Here is a 17,802-nt window from a genome sequence, read left to right as displayed (position 1 = left end):
ACCAATTTTAATTGAATTAAGATTTAAATTAATTACTTGTGATTTCATTTGATGGAGTATGCTTAGTCCTAGGTATTTTTGATATGCCATGCTTAAGAAATACAAGTAATATTTTATAAAATCTATCTTGGCAATAAACTAGAGTTAATATTTGTTTTGGTTTTGAACTATAATTGCTAGAATTAATTTCTGAACCATTTGAAGAAAAAAAAAAGGCCGAATCTTTAGTCCCAGTACTCTTGCCCATATTGTTAATATTTTTTTGTATATATTTATTTTCTATTAAGTCTAAAAAATTATCCTTCACAAGTCCGAGAGTTTGAACCTTCATTACTACAACCCCAGAAAATCTTTAAATCATTTTGGCGCCGCTGCCGGGGAGTGGTTGAATAATACTCTCTGATTGATATCAATTTTTGTATATAACTTTTTTTTTTGTACATAATTTATTTTTGTTCTTCTTTTAGATTTCTTTTGGTTCTTTTTACGCATTTTATTTATTTATTTTTTAGGTACCTTAGCCTGAAGTGTTGGGGGCGAAAAGAAAGTATGCACTCGCAAGGCTTTTGCAAGAGTCACTCGGAAGATCCATTAGAGGTTTGCTTAGCTCATTTTGGGTATGATTTTGATGATGATAGTGTTATTTGTGAAGTCAATGTCTTATTAGGCTCAGCACCGCTGTTAGGCACTAATAAATGGAAACCCAAACTAGAACCTCTAATTCTGCCCGAGTCTCGACTAGTTCCATCAATCGATAAAGCTCCAACCTTAACTCATCTTGATAATATTTATAATGAACCCGTTGTAAATGATAGTGGGTTTATGAGTCATGATATCATTGCTCCATTGAGACATTGTTCAGCGAGTGAATTTGAGCTAATATATGTTCGTCTGCCATATTTTGCTGAATTTGAACCAATATCATCCGCGGAAGTTATTTCCTCGGACTTAGAGCCAGATTTAGGGAGTTTAACAATTGTTCAATCTGATTTGCTTCATGTTTCCACATATGATTGCGAAAGTTTGAATTATTTTCCAAATAAGATTGAATTCAGTTTTAGCTCTCTGGGTACTAATCAATCTGGTTGCAGGATTATCTTTTCAACTAAACTGATATGTTGGGTCAGTCCCCAACTTTTCAGACTCTATATATATGATTTTCAGCGTACTTTGGGGTACCAACCTCACCTTGTTTGAGAACGTGCTACTGGAAAATAGGGAAACAATTACATTTCGCTTCATGGGAGTCAACCCATCAGATTTGTTCCATTTACTTTTTTTTTAAAATCTCCCATCTTAATTTTTACGTTGGATGATTCAATTACATTGAGGACAATGTAATGTTTAAGTGTGGAGGTGTGGCACTTTCGTTAGGAATTAAAAAAAACAAAAAAAAATATTTATGACCAGTTGTGTAGCGGGTCTATAAAAAAAAAAAGATGATCAGCTGTGTAGCGGGTCTTAAAAAAATTTATTATCATTATGTTTTTAGTGTTATGACCAGCTGTATAGCGGGTCTTTTGTAGGGTATTTTCTATGACCAGCTGTGTAGCGGGTCTTGTGTATGGTATTTCAAATTTTCATTTTATGACCAGCTGTGTAGCGGGTCTAACTCTGTCTTATGATATGACCAGCTGTGTAGCGGGTCAATTCTTTGTTTTGCTCGAGGACTAGCAAAATATAAGTGTGGGGGTGTTGATAAGCACGTAAGTGCTACATTTTATACTCATATTTATATTAGATAGGACTCGATATTTTGATTAATAACATTATTTTAGTGTTTTTGTAGAAAGTACCAGCAAATTCGATCATCCCAAATCAAATGGTTAAATTGGGAGTTAAAGTGGCTTTCGCGACTACAAGCACCAGTTGTTGAGTTTCACGGCACCAAAAAAAGACAGCTTCATTATTTGGTATCAAGGTAGCAATTTATGTTTTTATAAAAAGTCAATAGACAAACACATTTGGCTTTGCTGCTTGTCAAAACGTGGTTCCACTAGAGCTTAAAGATGAGTGACGTGGCAGGTTATTCACCACGTCTCAGTTGTATCAAAACAAAGAAAGTCTCCTTTCTTTAATCAAGCAGTTGTTGTTACTTCGTCACAGCGAGTTTGAGACTTCAAGGATTGACAAGATGAGTGGTCTTTGATTGAATGGTGGCCGTGGGTAGTGAGATGCTCAGAAGAATTGCAATGGGAGATGGTGATCGAAAGGATTTGAGCTTGGGGCGGAACTGTGTTGGTTGCCGCGACTGGTTTTGTTGATCGACGATGGAAGAAATAAATGGCAGCAGTGGTCGTTGGAGCAAAGAAGCAGTGGTGGTTGTACTGATTGTAAACGGGATATTGGCTCGATTCCGGATATATTGGGTGTGTATGAACCTGGGATTTGCAGGTCAAGAAGGCTAAGAGGGGTTCGAAATCAGGCACAGAGACACCTCCTCATGCGCCTGAAATTGCCCACAAACTGTCTGTATAATTGCATGTAGGCTTGTCAATATCTATCCGATATCCGGAATCCGTTTCCCATTATTCGATATCCTATAGGATTTTATCCGTTTTATCGGATATCGGATATCGGATATAATATGTTATCAAATATTTCTTCCTTAACATATCGGAATCGGATTAGGCTATATCCGTTTGTTTAGATATCCGATATGTTAAGGACGTACTTGTAATTTTCCCATATCCTTATTTGACTACTCGAGGACTCGAGAAGTCATTTCGTTTTTTCATTTTTTTTTCTCTTCTCAGTTTCTCACCGTTTGTTCTCAGTCGCCTCTCGAGTCTCCATTCTGTCTCTGCCTCTCTCGATCAATCACTCACTCACTCACTCAGTTGTTTACCAATCACTCACCCGCTCAATCAGGTACTAATTCTCTTCTATTTTCTTTGTTAAATTTTTTTGTTCGATTCATCGATTGACATGAAAATAGGGTTTCTGTCTTGCAATCAAAAATTAGGGTTTGATATGACTTACATGTATGGATGAAATTAGAGAAAGATTTGAGATGGGTTTAACTTAAATAAGAATATGAGGCATTGAGGTTGAAGAATAACCTAATATTGATAGTTATTAGTTTAGGGTTTGATTGAATTGATCTATTTTTGAGATGGGTTTACACTTGCAGTTTCTGTTTTACTTTCTTTATGTGAAGAATCTGATTTTTATTTTTTTTGGTGTTAAACAAAAGTTAATTTTGACAACAAAGACAAGCAAAAGGCTCTAAAGAAGGTTTCTGCTCTATTAGGTATCATAATCATTCTCTTGGAATTATGTTTCTGATTCTCTGATAATGCATCTTAATTTACATCCTTGTTTACTATATTTAGTTGAATTTCAGTAATGATGTGTAACAGCATAATCCTGAATATGATATCATCAATTTTAATATAGGTGATTGCACATTTGCACTGTTGATAGTTATGAATGCTTTTTATTGGCATGTTGTGTTAGGGTTTGAATTTGGCATGAGCTATTTTTTTTTACAATTTCTTTGCTAGGGTTTGAATTTGGCATGTTGTGTTACTTCATGATACAATAAATTTGGGTTTGATATGAAAATTGATTGAACTGGAATGCACAGGCTACACAGCAAGCACTTGCGAAAATGTTAAAAAAAACAGCCAAGGGCAAGACAGTTGCAACCTCAAAGTCAACCCCTTTGCCTCAATCTCAATCAAATGCTGTCGTTTCTAGGGGTGGTTCACAATCACAAAGTGTTCAAGCTTCAGCAATTGGATCAACACCGTGTACTAGTGACACTAGGAGATTACCAGAACCAGAAGAGAACCTAGATGATGATAACATGCCAGGCTCTCATACAGATGATGAAGATGGAGAAGCAGAAGCTGGTGAGGATCCACTGATAACTTCTCTGGAGAAAAAGCTTAGAGCAACAAGGTCACCAGTGTGGGATGAATTTGAAAGGGATTGTAAAGTAACACACAACAAGAAAACACACGTGAGGGAAGCTGTTGTACTAGGTACATGCCATCATTGCAAGAAGGTAGTTGATGTTGATAGTGTCAGTGGTACTACAAGATTGCGTAATCATCTAAAGATTTTCCAAAAGAGACCACAGAACAAGGATGGACAACAACAGATTTCTACTTCACTGAAAACAGCAGGTAACAAAGCTTTAAAATTAGCTAATTGGCAGTATAATCCTGCAGTTTCTAGGGAATACATGGTTAAAATGATTGCTAAGCATGATTACCCTCTCAACATGGCTCAACATTTTTACTTTAGAATGTTTTGCAAGTCTTTGAACCCTGCTGTCAAGATCATGAGTAGAAACGCAACCAGAAGTGATGTGATGAAGTTTTTTCATGAAAAAAAACTAGAATTGCAAGTAGAATTGGATTATCTGACCTCTAGATGTTGTCTTACAACTGATATGTGGACTGCTAAGCATACTTAAGATGGGTATTGTTGTCTAACATGCCACTACATAGATGATGAATGGAATTTGGTTAAGAAAACATTAACTTATATTTTAGTGCCAGCACCACACACAGGAGATGTTCTCACAGAATGTATCAAAACTTGCACTATTGAATGGAACATAGATAGGAAATTCCTTTCTTTAACTGCTGATAATGCTGTTGCTAATGGTGTGATGATGAGAAATTTGATTAAGTGGCTAAATAATAAGGATTGTCTAGTTCTTGATGGGGAATTGTTTCACATGAGGTGTGCCAACCACATTATTCATTTGGTTGTCCTAGATGGTATGAAAGTTGTTGCTAAGTTTGTACAATCAATTAAAGATTGTGTTAAGTATGTTAAAGCTTCACAAGCTAGGAAAGAGAGGTTTGAAACGACACTGTCACAATGTAGGTTGTCTGGAAAGGCAGTTAGTCTTGACGTGGACACTCGATGGAACTCAGTTTTTCTTATGCTTAAAAATGCAATTGAGTTGAAAAAAGGGTTTCAAAGATTTGTTGTCCTTGATCCTGAATTCGATTGTATACCAAGTGAAGACGAGTGGCAACAAGGGGTAGTTATTTGCAAATGATGTTTCAACCAGGTTTGCAGGGATGAAGTATCCAACTGCAAATCTGTACTACAATGGGGTCTATGAAATTAACAAGTGCATCAAACAATGGGAAGACAGTGAGTATGCGTATATCAGAGAAATGGGGTTGAAGATGAGGGAGAAGTTCGATGTGTATTGGCTTGAAAGTAATTTGGTTATGGGCATCGGAGTTGTGTTAGATCCTAGATACAAAGCCAAATGGGTAGAGTTTCGTTATAAGAAGTTGTATGGAACTGGCTATGCAGTAGAGTATAACAAATTCAAAACAAAATTGACAGCTCTTTTTTATGAGTATGATTCACAAAACTCAAATGAAGATGAACACTATTTTGGCGCCCGCAGCTCTGTCTCTAGCTCAAGTATGATGGATTCAGACAATCCAGATGAAGCACGTGATCCTGAATATGCTGAGTTTATGATGGAGAACATTGAATTTGAGGTGCAGAAGTCTGAGTTGGACAAGTATTTAGAAGAACCAATGCTTAGCAAAGGCTCACCAAAAGATGAGTATTTGTTTGAAATCTTAAGTTGGTGGAAGCTAAATGCACCTAAGTACCCAACTCTTGTAAAGATGTCAAGAGATGTCTTGGCTATCCCAGTCACCAGTGTTGCATCCGAATCAATGTTCAGTGCAGGTGGTAGAGTGCTTACAACACACAGAGCTTCATTAGATCCAGAGCTTGTTGAAGCATTGTTGTGCTTAAGCGATTGGTTGCCAGATTTCATTTGTGAAGGTAACATATTTTTTTTTCTTTTTTTTTTTGCTTAAACTCAGTGCATAGATCCATCTGTAATCTGTTATTCTTCTTAGTTCCTACTGAAATATGCTATGACTACATAAGAGAAAAGCGTACCGGATGCTGGTTTTGACCAGTATATTTTGATTTAGAGAGCAATGAGCAGTACAAAACAAACTATCTGATGAGTGCTAAAAAGTGCATATTTCTATATATTTTTCTTGGCATTTAACTCATCTTTTGTGCATTAATTCTACATTTTATCCCATATTCTGTATTTTCATTGTTTTCAAGAATAAATATTTTTATTAATTAATTTTGTATTTTTAGGTACCAAATAAAGACTAGATGAGTTGCGGAGCCAAAAGAGCAAAGACACGGGAGAAAGCCGGTGGAATCTCTAGCGGAAAAGAAGTGAAGAATGTGTTATGGAAGACTCAAGGATAAAAATGGGCTTAAAAAGGAAGAAATTGTTCTTAAAGAAGAAGTGGGCTCAAGATTACCTAAGCCCAAATCCAATTCCTAAGCCCAAATCCATATCCTAAACCCAAAATTCAATACCCAAACCCGTTTTCCTTCTTAACCGTAAGATTGGATCCATTCCATCATCCAACGGTCGCTGCGTCATCATGCATCAGATTTCGATGCACCTTACCAACACTACAGCACCTACCTCCATCTTGAGCCGTTAGTTTCGTTGTATTTTTGCATCCAACGGTCGCTCATAATCTGTCTCCATCTCGCCGTTAGATCCGTTTCAGAAGTTATCATCCCACGGATTCCCTTCACAAAACATCAAATTTGATGATCCCGTTTAACACCTAAGCAACCTAACCCTATTACCCGCACCAAACGCACCCTTCTGCCAAAACCCATCGAGCCATCTCCTTCTTCCCCTCTTCTGAAACAGCGACGCTGTCTCCATCACCACCATCTTCTCCCCCAAATCCCTCCACCATCTTCTCCCCCCAAATCATTCAACCATCACCACTCGAGCCATCATCACTTAGACCTACTTTTCTAGCCACTTATTACATCACCTCCTAATCGTTTCATCTCACAGGAACCCTAGGTTAGGAGTTGATGAAATAGGTGAGGTTAGAGAATAAATCGAAGGCATGGGTAGTATCAGCAGACGACAAGGAAGCATGGGTGAGAGCTATCAATCGTTTTCAGAGATTAGGTAAGGATTTTTTGTAAAACCCTAATTTCACTGATTTGGGGATTTTAGTTTTTTTTTTTTGGCTGTAACTATAAAAGGGTGTTAGGGGTTGTAAAATTGGGCATCTCTGGACTAGCCAGTAGAGAATTGAAACAAATTTATTTTGATGCAATTCCAATTTCAGTTCTTCTTATGCAGTTAACAGTGAATGTGTGCATGTTGTTTTCAATTATCTCGAATGTTGAATGTTGCTTGAATCATCATACTCAATGAATGTTATTGCTAGTTACATGTTTAGCATGAGCTAAACTGCATTAGGCTGAGGCTCAGATGAAGCCTAGTGCATTGTCAAATGGTGAATTGCTAGGATAGTTATCCTGATGTCTGTTTTGATTGAGCAATGGGAAGAGATTGATGCTCATAGTGCCTGTGATTGATTGTTCTGTCAAAAGACAGTCAATGCTAGGGGAAAACTAGTGAGCAAATTAGTTTTCCTCCCATTCTAGATGTATGCATAGGATTTTCAACTCAACCTAGGATCACATTGTTTGGCTAGGACACAAGGGTGGATTCAAAGCCTTAGCTTAACCCACAATACCTTATTTCAGTCACTTACAATTTCAGTCTTATTTTGCTCCCTGCTCAGCTAAATTTCTTAGCTATCTTGCTGTTTATTTCTTGTATTTTGAAGCCTGTTGTGCATTGAAATCAGTGCACAAACTCACCCCTGCCCTTGGCTCACAGCCTTGGTTCCATGCTGTTTTGTCATCTTTGCTTTGTTAACTGTTTTGGTTCTTTGCAATTGCCATATTACTTTGCCTTGCTCACTGCCATAGTGCCTTGTCTCCATTGCTAGCTTAGGAAAATTTCTCGTATGCTCCCACTCCCTGTGGACTGATCCCTTGCTTACTCTCTATACTAAAACTTGGCCTTGTATACTTGCAAGTCTTTTGTGTGTCGTTCCCAAGCACACCACTATCTACTTAGATGTTTTTTCTGAAATACTACTAATCTCTATTTATTGTTACTTGTTAGCATTTCAATTTGGATCTAATCTATGTGTGTTTGTCTGGATGCAGATATGGAAAATTTGGAAATCAACGACGAATGAAGTCAAGACTCAAGAGGGTCAGAGGCTGGAGCCTGGAGAGGAGAGTGACAGATACTTATCTTACTTCTATAGCATTTGCTTGTTTCTTTTCATGTTGTGTGTGTAAGAGACTTACTTAGAGACATAACTACTTAAGAGTAATGTTTTAAGACTTTTTGAAGACAATTTGGATGGTATGTATGAGAAATTTAACTTAAATATCACCTTTGCTGCTCTGCATATGTTTTACAGACAATAGTTGATTAGTTGTTTTTCTTGTCAGAATCGGATATTATCGGATATATATCCGATATCCGATAGCTTAACCTATCGGAATCGATATCTGATTTTGATATCCTATATGATATTATCGGATATCGAATATCCGATAATGCTTAACATGTCGGATATCAGAATTCTAAATATCCGACGGATATTCTTCCATTGACAGGCCTAATTGCATGAGTAAGGCTTGGAGTTCGATGGGGTGTGAAGCTGTTGTTGTATTCAAGGGTCCTATTGTTCTTAATGGCTAAATGTGTGCAGGCAGTGATCGAGTTTAATTCCTTACTTCGGTGTCAGATGCACCAGTTCTTGGAGATACTTGCTGTCATGCTTTTTGTTTGCTAGAATTTATAGGTTTGATTTGGTCGAGTCAGCCTTGTTTGTGATTGTGTAGAATTCCTCTGTAGTTTGTGTTTCCTCGGTGATGAATCCTTTTCAGGAGACGCCACCTGAGATGACGTTACGAGAATATATGAGTAGAAATTCTCATTATCAAAAGACGTCTTCGAAAATGACTCTTGGTGAATATATGCAAGGGAAACGACATTGGGATGTTCCAACGGTTAGCGATGAATCACCTCTAACGATCTACGAGAAGTATTATAAAAATAGACCGCCTAGTTTGGAACAAAGATTGAGAATTATTAAATGTCAAAAATTATATTATGATGATGAAGATAGGGCTGATGAAGAATTGGAAATGTGTGGGAATAGTGATCAGGAATTTGTTACCCCAGTTGAGCCTTATAATGATTATATTATTTCTGGTTCAGATCCTAATAATTTTAAAAATTATTCACTTATTCAAAAGGACGAGGATTTGACTAGAGATACCCCCATTTCAGACGACGTAGTATGTCTTGTTTACGAAACCAAGAAAGGTTTAGAGGAACCGGTTTATCCTGAGAATACTGTTTTAGAGTCATACGATTTAGAAACAATAGTCTAAGATGAACTCGTATAGGTGAGTGAGGATGCACCGCAAGATTACAACTTAGAAGAATCAATTGCCCATTTTCAAGAATCTGATGACCTACAAATTAGGGAAGTTGTGACTAGTCTATCTAGAGACACTGAAAACTCTAAGTTTGGGGGTGAGTATCATCCTCCATGTGCTTTAACTCTTAGTAAGGTCCCTCACTTGGGACTTGACATCAATGCCTCAAAAATCTTACAAGATTATCTTCATACTCGTTTTCCAGAACCTAATGATATCCAACAAGAGTCTCAACTGTTAGAAACCCATCCTTTGGTTGATGTGGTTAACCCAGGCAATAATACCAAGATTGATTTTGTTTTTCCACCAAATAGTTTTCTTCCAAATGTGGGAACATATAGATTTCAAATGTGTCGAATATTAAGTTGTGAGACTAAACCTAAATGCCTTAGGAAATTAGAATCGACACATTTGCTTAAGAATGAACACTACTCTCACTGTGGTCAATTATGTAAGTCAAACCTGATTGACTTAGAGGATCCTCAGTTATTTGGTTATTATTTTTTGGATTCTAAGTTCTTATTTGAGTTTTTCCAGACTCTAGGACCTAATAATTTGGATCCAACCTATGAGGAAATGCATCCGAGGATAATATTTTTTTAGACCCTTTCATAGAACCTGAACCTGAACCACAATTAGATATAAATATCTTAATCAGGAAAGATAAGGGCATGTTATTCTTGTTCACTTTCTTGGGTATTGTAGTTTCCTTTGGTCAGCTCTATTTCGTTTTGAAGACCCGCAGTTATTCGACTGTTACTTTATGGTTCGAGTTGACTAATCCTTTCCAAAGTCTGGCTGAAGACTTTAAACTTGCACTTCTTGGGAGGTAACCCAATCTCATGCAACACGGTAATATCCTTCCTTAACTCTTTTTCTTCAAATGGTAACAGTTTCTCATGTTCATGCTTTTAATTTCATCTTTAGAACATTGAGGACAATGTTAGATTTAAGTTTTGGGGGTATGGGAGAAACTTTTTAGTTGCAATTAATAAACTCCTGAGCCTAGAAATTTTTGCCTATTAAGGTTTGCACTAACCAATCTAAGTGGATGGGAACATCTTGGTTATAGGAGTTGAGGAACCAATCTGATTAGATGGAAACATCTAGAAGAGTCTATTCATAAAAGCACAGAGCTCAGGTGTTAGAAATAACATGATAGTTTCACCATATCTCGTTGAGTCCTTTTCGCTTTTTATTTTTATTTTTATTTTATTTTAAGTGATTTGGTGGGGCACACGATTCAAGTTGTTACCATTGCTAGGATGAAATAGAGTGATAAGAGATACCTCCAAAAAAAATGAAAAAGAAAGAAAAAGAAAAATTGAGACCTGACCATTAGACCAAACGGAATAAAATTCAATAAAGTCGACCACTGGTACCCTTGTATATGCCAGTTGTGTTGACCTAGAGTTAGGATTATTGACCACTGGTTCCCTTGTATATGCCAGTGCGTTGATATTAGTCAGACCGGTATCTCAGTCATTTAGGTTAGGCTCATTTTGGCAGAGGCCTTCAGACAGATATGGGAAACACCTTTCACTTTTCAACCATCTATATTTTTCTTTTTCCATCTTCTTGATCTTTTCATGTGATTAGTTTGACTCTGAGTATGATGTCCATAGTGAAACTATCTTAGTAGAGTTCTGTCACTTATATGAATTTTAGTATGCTTGAGTGCAAACTCGTGTACAACAATTGGAATTTCGCATCAGGGTTCTTCCTCCCATAAGCAATAAGTATGCCAACCAATGAGGTTCTTTAGTGCCTTCCAAGGTTCTGCATAGATAGCTAGGGTCTGGAGTAAAGGTTTTGTGGGTAAACCTCTGGTAAACCTTCCCGAGATTAACTCGGTCACTATTTTATTTTGTAGTTTTGATTTGATCGGGACTAGCAAATAATAAGTTTGGAGATATTTGATAGACGCATTTATGTGTTTATTTTGTTCTCAATGTTCTGTATTGTTAGACTCGATTAAGTACTTATTGTGTTATTTTGTGTTCTTGTAGGAAATTTTAGAGAAATAAGCCATTGCGGAGAAATGGGATCAAAAAGCAGTGTTTTACACCCCGGAGAAATGTACCGTAGGCACCCCAGAAATGCACCGGAAGCGCCCCAGAAATGTCCCGGAGGAACCCAGAAAAATTACTATTTCCACCCCAATTGATATTCGCACCCCAGCACTCTGGATAAGGGGCACCTTCTTCAACTTCAACTGGCAGAATTTTGATTGTCAAAATGAATGGGTTAGGGTGCGATTCAATCGCTAAAAATTGGCAGAAAGATGTGATTTGGCATAAGGAACAAAGTTTGGGTGGTGGTTTCGATCAAATTTGGCTGGAATACGTGTTTTGATTCTCGAGTTCAAAACAGGGCAAGCATGCACTGAAGGATGATAATCACGCGTCATGGAGAGTTATGGACGTGTTCTGATGATGTGGAATGGCTCGAGCATCACTTTGGGTCGTGAAGAATCGATTTGGAGCGTGGAGGGAGGAAGTTTATGCAAGAAATTCCAAGTTTGGTAAGAAAATATTCGGAAAATATTGTTATTCACTGCCCGCATAATGAAGAATTATATTGGAGTTATTGGCGAGATTTGGAGATGTTGTTGGGTATAAATAGGCTCTTTGGGTCTACTAGAGAGGGTGTCGAGAGTTTGGGGTCGATTGGGAGACCACAGGGAGGTCGCAGAGGCGAAGAGAAGAACTGCAGGAAAGTTTCCTGCTGCTGTTGAAGAAGAAGGAGAAGACGAAGAACAGACGTCCCAGGACCGTCGTTCTTCAACAGTGTCAACAGCAGCAGCTAAGTATCGTTGTTTTACAGTAGTACACTTCTATCGTTGATTTCTGGACGCCTTTTGTGGGTCGTAGATTCACTGTTTTATACTTTTTCACTTTTTTAATCAAATTTTGAGCATCAATTATGTATTTTGAGAACATGATTAATATGACGAGTTAAACCCCAAGCACTGGGACGACGGAGGAGGCCGTGTTTCATCCATGTGGTAATTTAAATTAATTCTTTATTTACTTTTTGCACCAATTTTAATTGAATTAAGATTTAAATTAATTACTTGTGATTTCATTTGATGGAGTATGCTTAGTCCTAGGGATTTTTGATATGCCATGCTTAAGAAATACAAGTAATATTTTATAAAATCTATCTTGGCAATAAACTAGAGTTAATATTTGTTTTGATTTTGAACTATAATTGCTAGAATTAATTTCTAAACCATTTGAAAAAAAAACGGCCGAATCTTTAGTCCCAGTACTCTTGCCCATATTGTTAATATTTTTTTGTATATATTTATTTTCTATTAAGTCTAAAAAATTATCCTTCACAAGTACGAGAGTTTGAACCTTCATTACTACAACCCCAGAAAATCTTTAAATCAGCACTCAACCAGATATCATCCAGCGTGCAAATAACGCCACCAACACCATCAGTTGAAGAAGTCTCCCTAGTGCCTGAGCATTCGATCGACAACATCTCTTTTGGAGAAGAAGATCGCATGACGGATGAAGGACACAATCGAGCATTGTATGTCACTGGTTTCATCAAAGGCACCGAATTTAGAAGAGCTCTTGTTGACACCGGTGCTTCTACCAACATTCTCACCATGAAGACTCTCAGGATGGCCAGGTTCCCACAAGGTAAAATCGTTCGCTATCCCATCCTAATGACAGGATTTGAAGGAAGTCAAAGCCATACATATGGATATGCATACATAGATTTGAGGGTGGGGCCGATTCGATCGAAAGCGAAGTTTCATTTGATCGAGCAAGAACCTGACTACCATATAATATTGGGACGCCCATGGCTCCATGATAATAAGGTGGTTCCTTCAACATACCATCAATGCATGAAGGCCCTGCTCGACAACAAGATCGTTCGCATTCCGGCTTCATCATCTCCTTATGCTCCCGTCTATGATACTGAGTTCATTGAATCTCAAAAAGGCATCCCGGAACAGCCAAGCAGGATTCACAGTACTCCACTTCCAAGCTGGAAGACTATCGAGAAGGCTGATAACGATCCGTCATCCTCAGCTGCTAAAGTGATCAAGTCACCTACTACACTGACTAAACGCCATAGTGATCAAGTCTCAACTCCAGGGAAAAACTTCACGACCGATCGAGACGTAGAAGGGAGAGTCGTTTATCGCCAACGGAAAGATTAGCAATTAATCGGGGAGAACGATGAAAAGTCTCTCCACCATGAAGAATCATGTCAGAGTGAGCAATCACTTGAAGAAGTCCAAGATGCCCCACAACAACTACAGGACGACACTGACTCTACCACTGACAATCTTAAAACAATCAACATTGGGGCTGAAGACAATCCAACGCCAATCCTGATCAGTTCAGCGCTATCACTAGAGGAGCGGACCGAGCTGGTGAAATTATTAAAAGAATATCAAGATGTCTTCGCCTGGACGTACGAAGAAATGCCGGGTCAGGATGACAAACTCGTCACCCATCACCTGCACATCGTCCCTGGTTCCAAAGTTGTCAAAAAATCTCCCAGACAATTTAGACACGAAGTCGAGGAGCAAATCAAGGTCGAAATCCAGAAATTGTTTGCAACAGGGTTCATCAAACCTATTCTTCATCCAACGTGGCTAGCAAATGTGGTACCTGTTAAGAAGAAAAATGGTCAAATCAGATGTTGTGTCGACTTCAGGAACTTTAATAAATGTTGTCCGAAGGATGATTTACCTCTACCCAACATTGACATGCTCGTCAATGCAACCAGCGGTCACGGTATGTTCTCATTCATGAACGGTATAGTGGGTACAACCAGATCAAGATGTATGAACATGACGCCAACAAGACTGCGTTCCGTACTCCCATTGGGAATTTTCACTACACCGTGATGCCCTTTGGATTAAAGAATGCTGGTGCCACCTATCAACGATCCATGACTGCCATATTCCACGACATGATGCACAAGCAAGTAGAAGACTATGTTGATGATGTGGTGGTAAAATCGAAGACTCGAGCATCTCATCTCGAATTTCTAAGGCAGGTGTTCGAAAGGTGCAGAGAATACAAATTAAAAATGAATCCTTTAAAGTGCGCATTCAGAGTTTCTTCCGGAAAATTCTTAGGATTCCTGGTCACGGCTGAAAGGATCAAAGTCGACCCCGACAAGGAAAAAGCTATTGCCACCATGCCTCCTCCACGTACCGCGAAGGAACTACAGAGATTTATGGGAAAGGTAAATTATATTCGACGCTTCATTCCTGGATTAGCTCAACTCATTGCTTCGTTCACGCCTCTGCTGAAGAAAGGAGCAAGATTCACCTGGACAGCTGTTCAACAAGAAGCTTTCCATAAAATACAACAGATATTATTGTCACCGGCCATCATGAGGTCTCCAGTGCAGGGACGAGCTCTGATTCTTTACACAGCCTCCAGTGACGTCGCCATTGGCGCACTCCTCTCTCAGGAAGATGACAAAGGCGTCGAACGACCGATTTACTACTTCAGCCGCACAATGAGAGATGCTCAACTCCGATACCCAAAGGCCGAAAGGGCATGCCTGGAATTGCCTTGATAGGAAGACCAGCGAAGTGGTTCCTTCAGATGTCAGAATTTGACATAGCTTGCACGCCACCTAAAGCCATCAAAGGTCAAGCGGTCGCAGACTTGCTCGCTGATTTTCCAGGGGAAGACACAACAACACTACATGAAGAAGTACCCGGCGAATTCCCAGACATCTTAGTCATCAAGGAAGAAACATGGCTTCTACACTTTGATGGATTTGCCACCCCTAGTAGTGACACCAGAGGAGTGGGCATAGTGTTGGTGTCTCCATCTGGTGAAGTTTTATCACATTCGTTCAAGTTGGATTTCCACTGCACCAACAACTCAGCGGAATATGAAGCCTTCCTATTAGGATTATCCTTGGCCAAGCAAGAAGGAGCAACACACCTCGAGATAAAGGGAGATTCAAGATTATTGGTCAACCAGATGAATGGAACGTATTCTCTCAAACAAATCACACTCGCTCCATTCAGAACCGAAGCTCAACGATCGTCCATACTGGATGGACTAACAACAGGCATGTTGATTGACTAGCAACTCTCGCCTCCAAGCTGCAATTCGAAGGAGCACAGAAAACGATCACTGTACAAAGACGTACGGTATCATCAACTTGGCTCACTCAGATCGAAGACATTCCAGCGAACGATTGGCGAGCACCCATCATTCATGAATTGAGCAGCTCTATTTCAGAAGGCCAAGTCAGCCTCAAGGAATTGAAAAACTACTTCTTGCTTCATGGAGGGCTATACTATCGAAACCCTGATGGATCTCTATCACGATGTCTTGGGAGCGACGAAGCGGAAGAACAGCTCAAACGCATACATGAGGAAGTCTGTGGGCAAACGTTAGTGGTAACACTTTACAGAAAGCTTCAAAGAATGGGGTACTACTGGCCATCCATGGAGACTCAATCGAGAGCTTTACAAGGATCTTGTCCTGATTGCCAAACACCTCCTCATCACTTGGAGGTTTTGACGATCCACCACACTGAGGACTGGAGGGAGCCTTACATCAAATACCTTCGGGACAACGAACTACCATTGGAAAAGAAGCAAGCAGTCAAACTCATTCAGAAAGCTAAGAGATTTGTCCATCTCGATGGGATCTTATACCGCAAAATCTTTGGTGGAAATTTACTAAGGTGCTTAGCCGAACATGAAATCCCTACAATCCTGAAGGAAGTACATGATGGAGAACATCAAGGAAAGAAGAAACTATTTCTTCAAATTCATGAGAAATATTATTGGCCAACCATGGAAGATGATGCAGTCGCGCACGTTCAGAGGTGTCACCAATGCCAAACTCATGGTAATCTCATCCACACTCCTTGTCTCCCATTGAATTCTGTGAATAGTCTGTGGCCTTTCTACAGATGGGGACTAGATATTATTGGGAATATCAATCCAGCATCTTCAAAAAAACATGAATAGATCATCACTGCAACTGAGTACTTCACAAAGTGGGTCGAATTTACTCCTCTTCGAAGCACCACTGGAGTTACGATTTCTGCCTTCATCAAAGAGAACATAATATGCAGATTCGGAGTTCCTAAGCATATCATCACAGATAACGGAACTCCTTTTGACAATCAAGATGTTGAGAAGCTGCTCAATAAATATGGGATCAAACAAATCTTCTCCACGCCTTACTATCCACAAGGAAATGGTCAAGCAGAAAGTACCAACAAGACTTTGGTCAGGATTATCAGTCGGACGATTCATGACAATCCTCGATCATGGCATGAGCAATTACCCATGTCTCTATGGGCTTACAGAACTGCACCAAGGAGCTCGATCGGTACTTCGCCATATTCCCTTGTCTATGGAGCCGATGCCATACTTCCAGCAGAAATCAAAGTTCCATCAGCCAGGATTGCAGCATCCAGTGGTGTACAATGGGATGAGGCCGAAATCTCCAGATCAAGAATCGCTGAGCTAGATATGCTGGAATCAAGGAGAACCAAGGTGGAAAAATATGTGGAGGCCTACAAACAGAGAATCTCCAGAGCCTACAACAAAATGGTAATACCTCGAACATTTCAAGTAGGAGATTTGGTATTAAATACGGCAAAGCACATTCAACAAGACATGTCCGCTCCTAAGTTCTCTCCTAAATGGGAAGGGCCATATGTTGTTATCAAAGCAGTGTCTAGCGGATACTACAAAATTTTAGCAATCAATGGAGGAAAGGAAGGAAACATCATCAATGGCAAATGGCTCAAAGATTATTATGCATGATCCATGAAACAAACTACCTCTTCATCATTTCAAGTATTTTCAAAAATGTAATTTCATTCCTCCGAAGAGCATGCGAATGCTCCTTTGTTCATTAAACATTTCAAAAATGAGCAAAATTCGTTCATACCACGATCAACTGTTTCACCTAACTAGAAACTCGTATTTACTCAAAACATAACAACCACAAATGCTCACTCAGAGCAAACCATCCAGCAACGGATAATCCCTGTAAGAAGCCTCGTCAAGCTTCTTCTGAAAAATCTTGGTCTTTGCCTTTAAGTCTTCGACCGCTTTCTCAACTCTTGCCGACTCCAGAGCCAGTATCCTCTCCTCATCCAGTAAAGCTGCATTCATAGAAATTGCATCAGCAGCCTCTGCCGCCTTATGAACCTTGATTATCTCAAGACGACGACGTATCCAGCTTACATTGAATCGCAATATCTCACAGTTCGAGATCATTTCATCCCATTGGTGCAGCTCATGGTTTTTGACGTCTCGCAAGTGCATCTGATTCATTTCCTCGATGATCGGCAATAACCCCGCTACCGTGGTTAAAAGGGTTGGAAGAAAACCTTTCCACACTTCTGTGGTGGCAATGTGACCATACTTCTTCCAGATCTTGGTGTACAGAGATACATGACATTTGGGAACCACGAATCCGCCGACCATTTCATTGTCTGGGAAGGTATTAATCAATG

This window comes from Papaver somniferum, chromosome 5 (assembly GCF_003573695.1).
Source record: "Papaver somniferum cultivar HN1 chromosome 5, ASM357369v1, whole genome shotgun sequence".
Classification (NCBI taxonomy): Eukaryota; Viridiplantae; Streptophyta; class Magnoliopsida; order Ranunculales; family Papaveraceae; genus Papaver; species Papaver somniferum.
The sequence above is the reverse complement of the archived record's forward strand: the minus strand, read 5'-3'. Positions refer to the sequence as shown.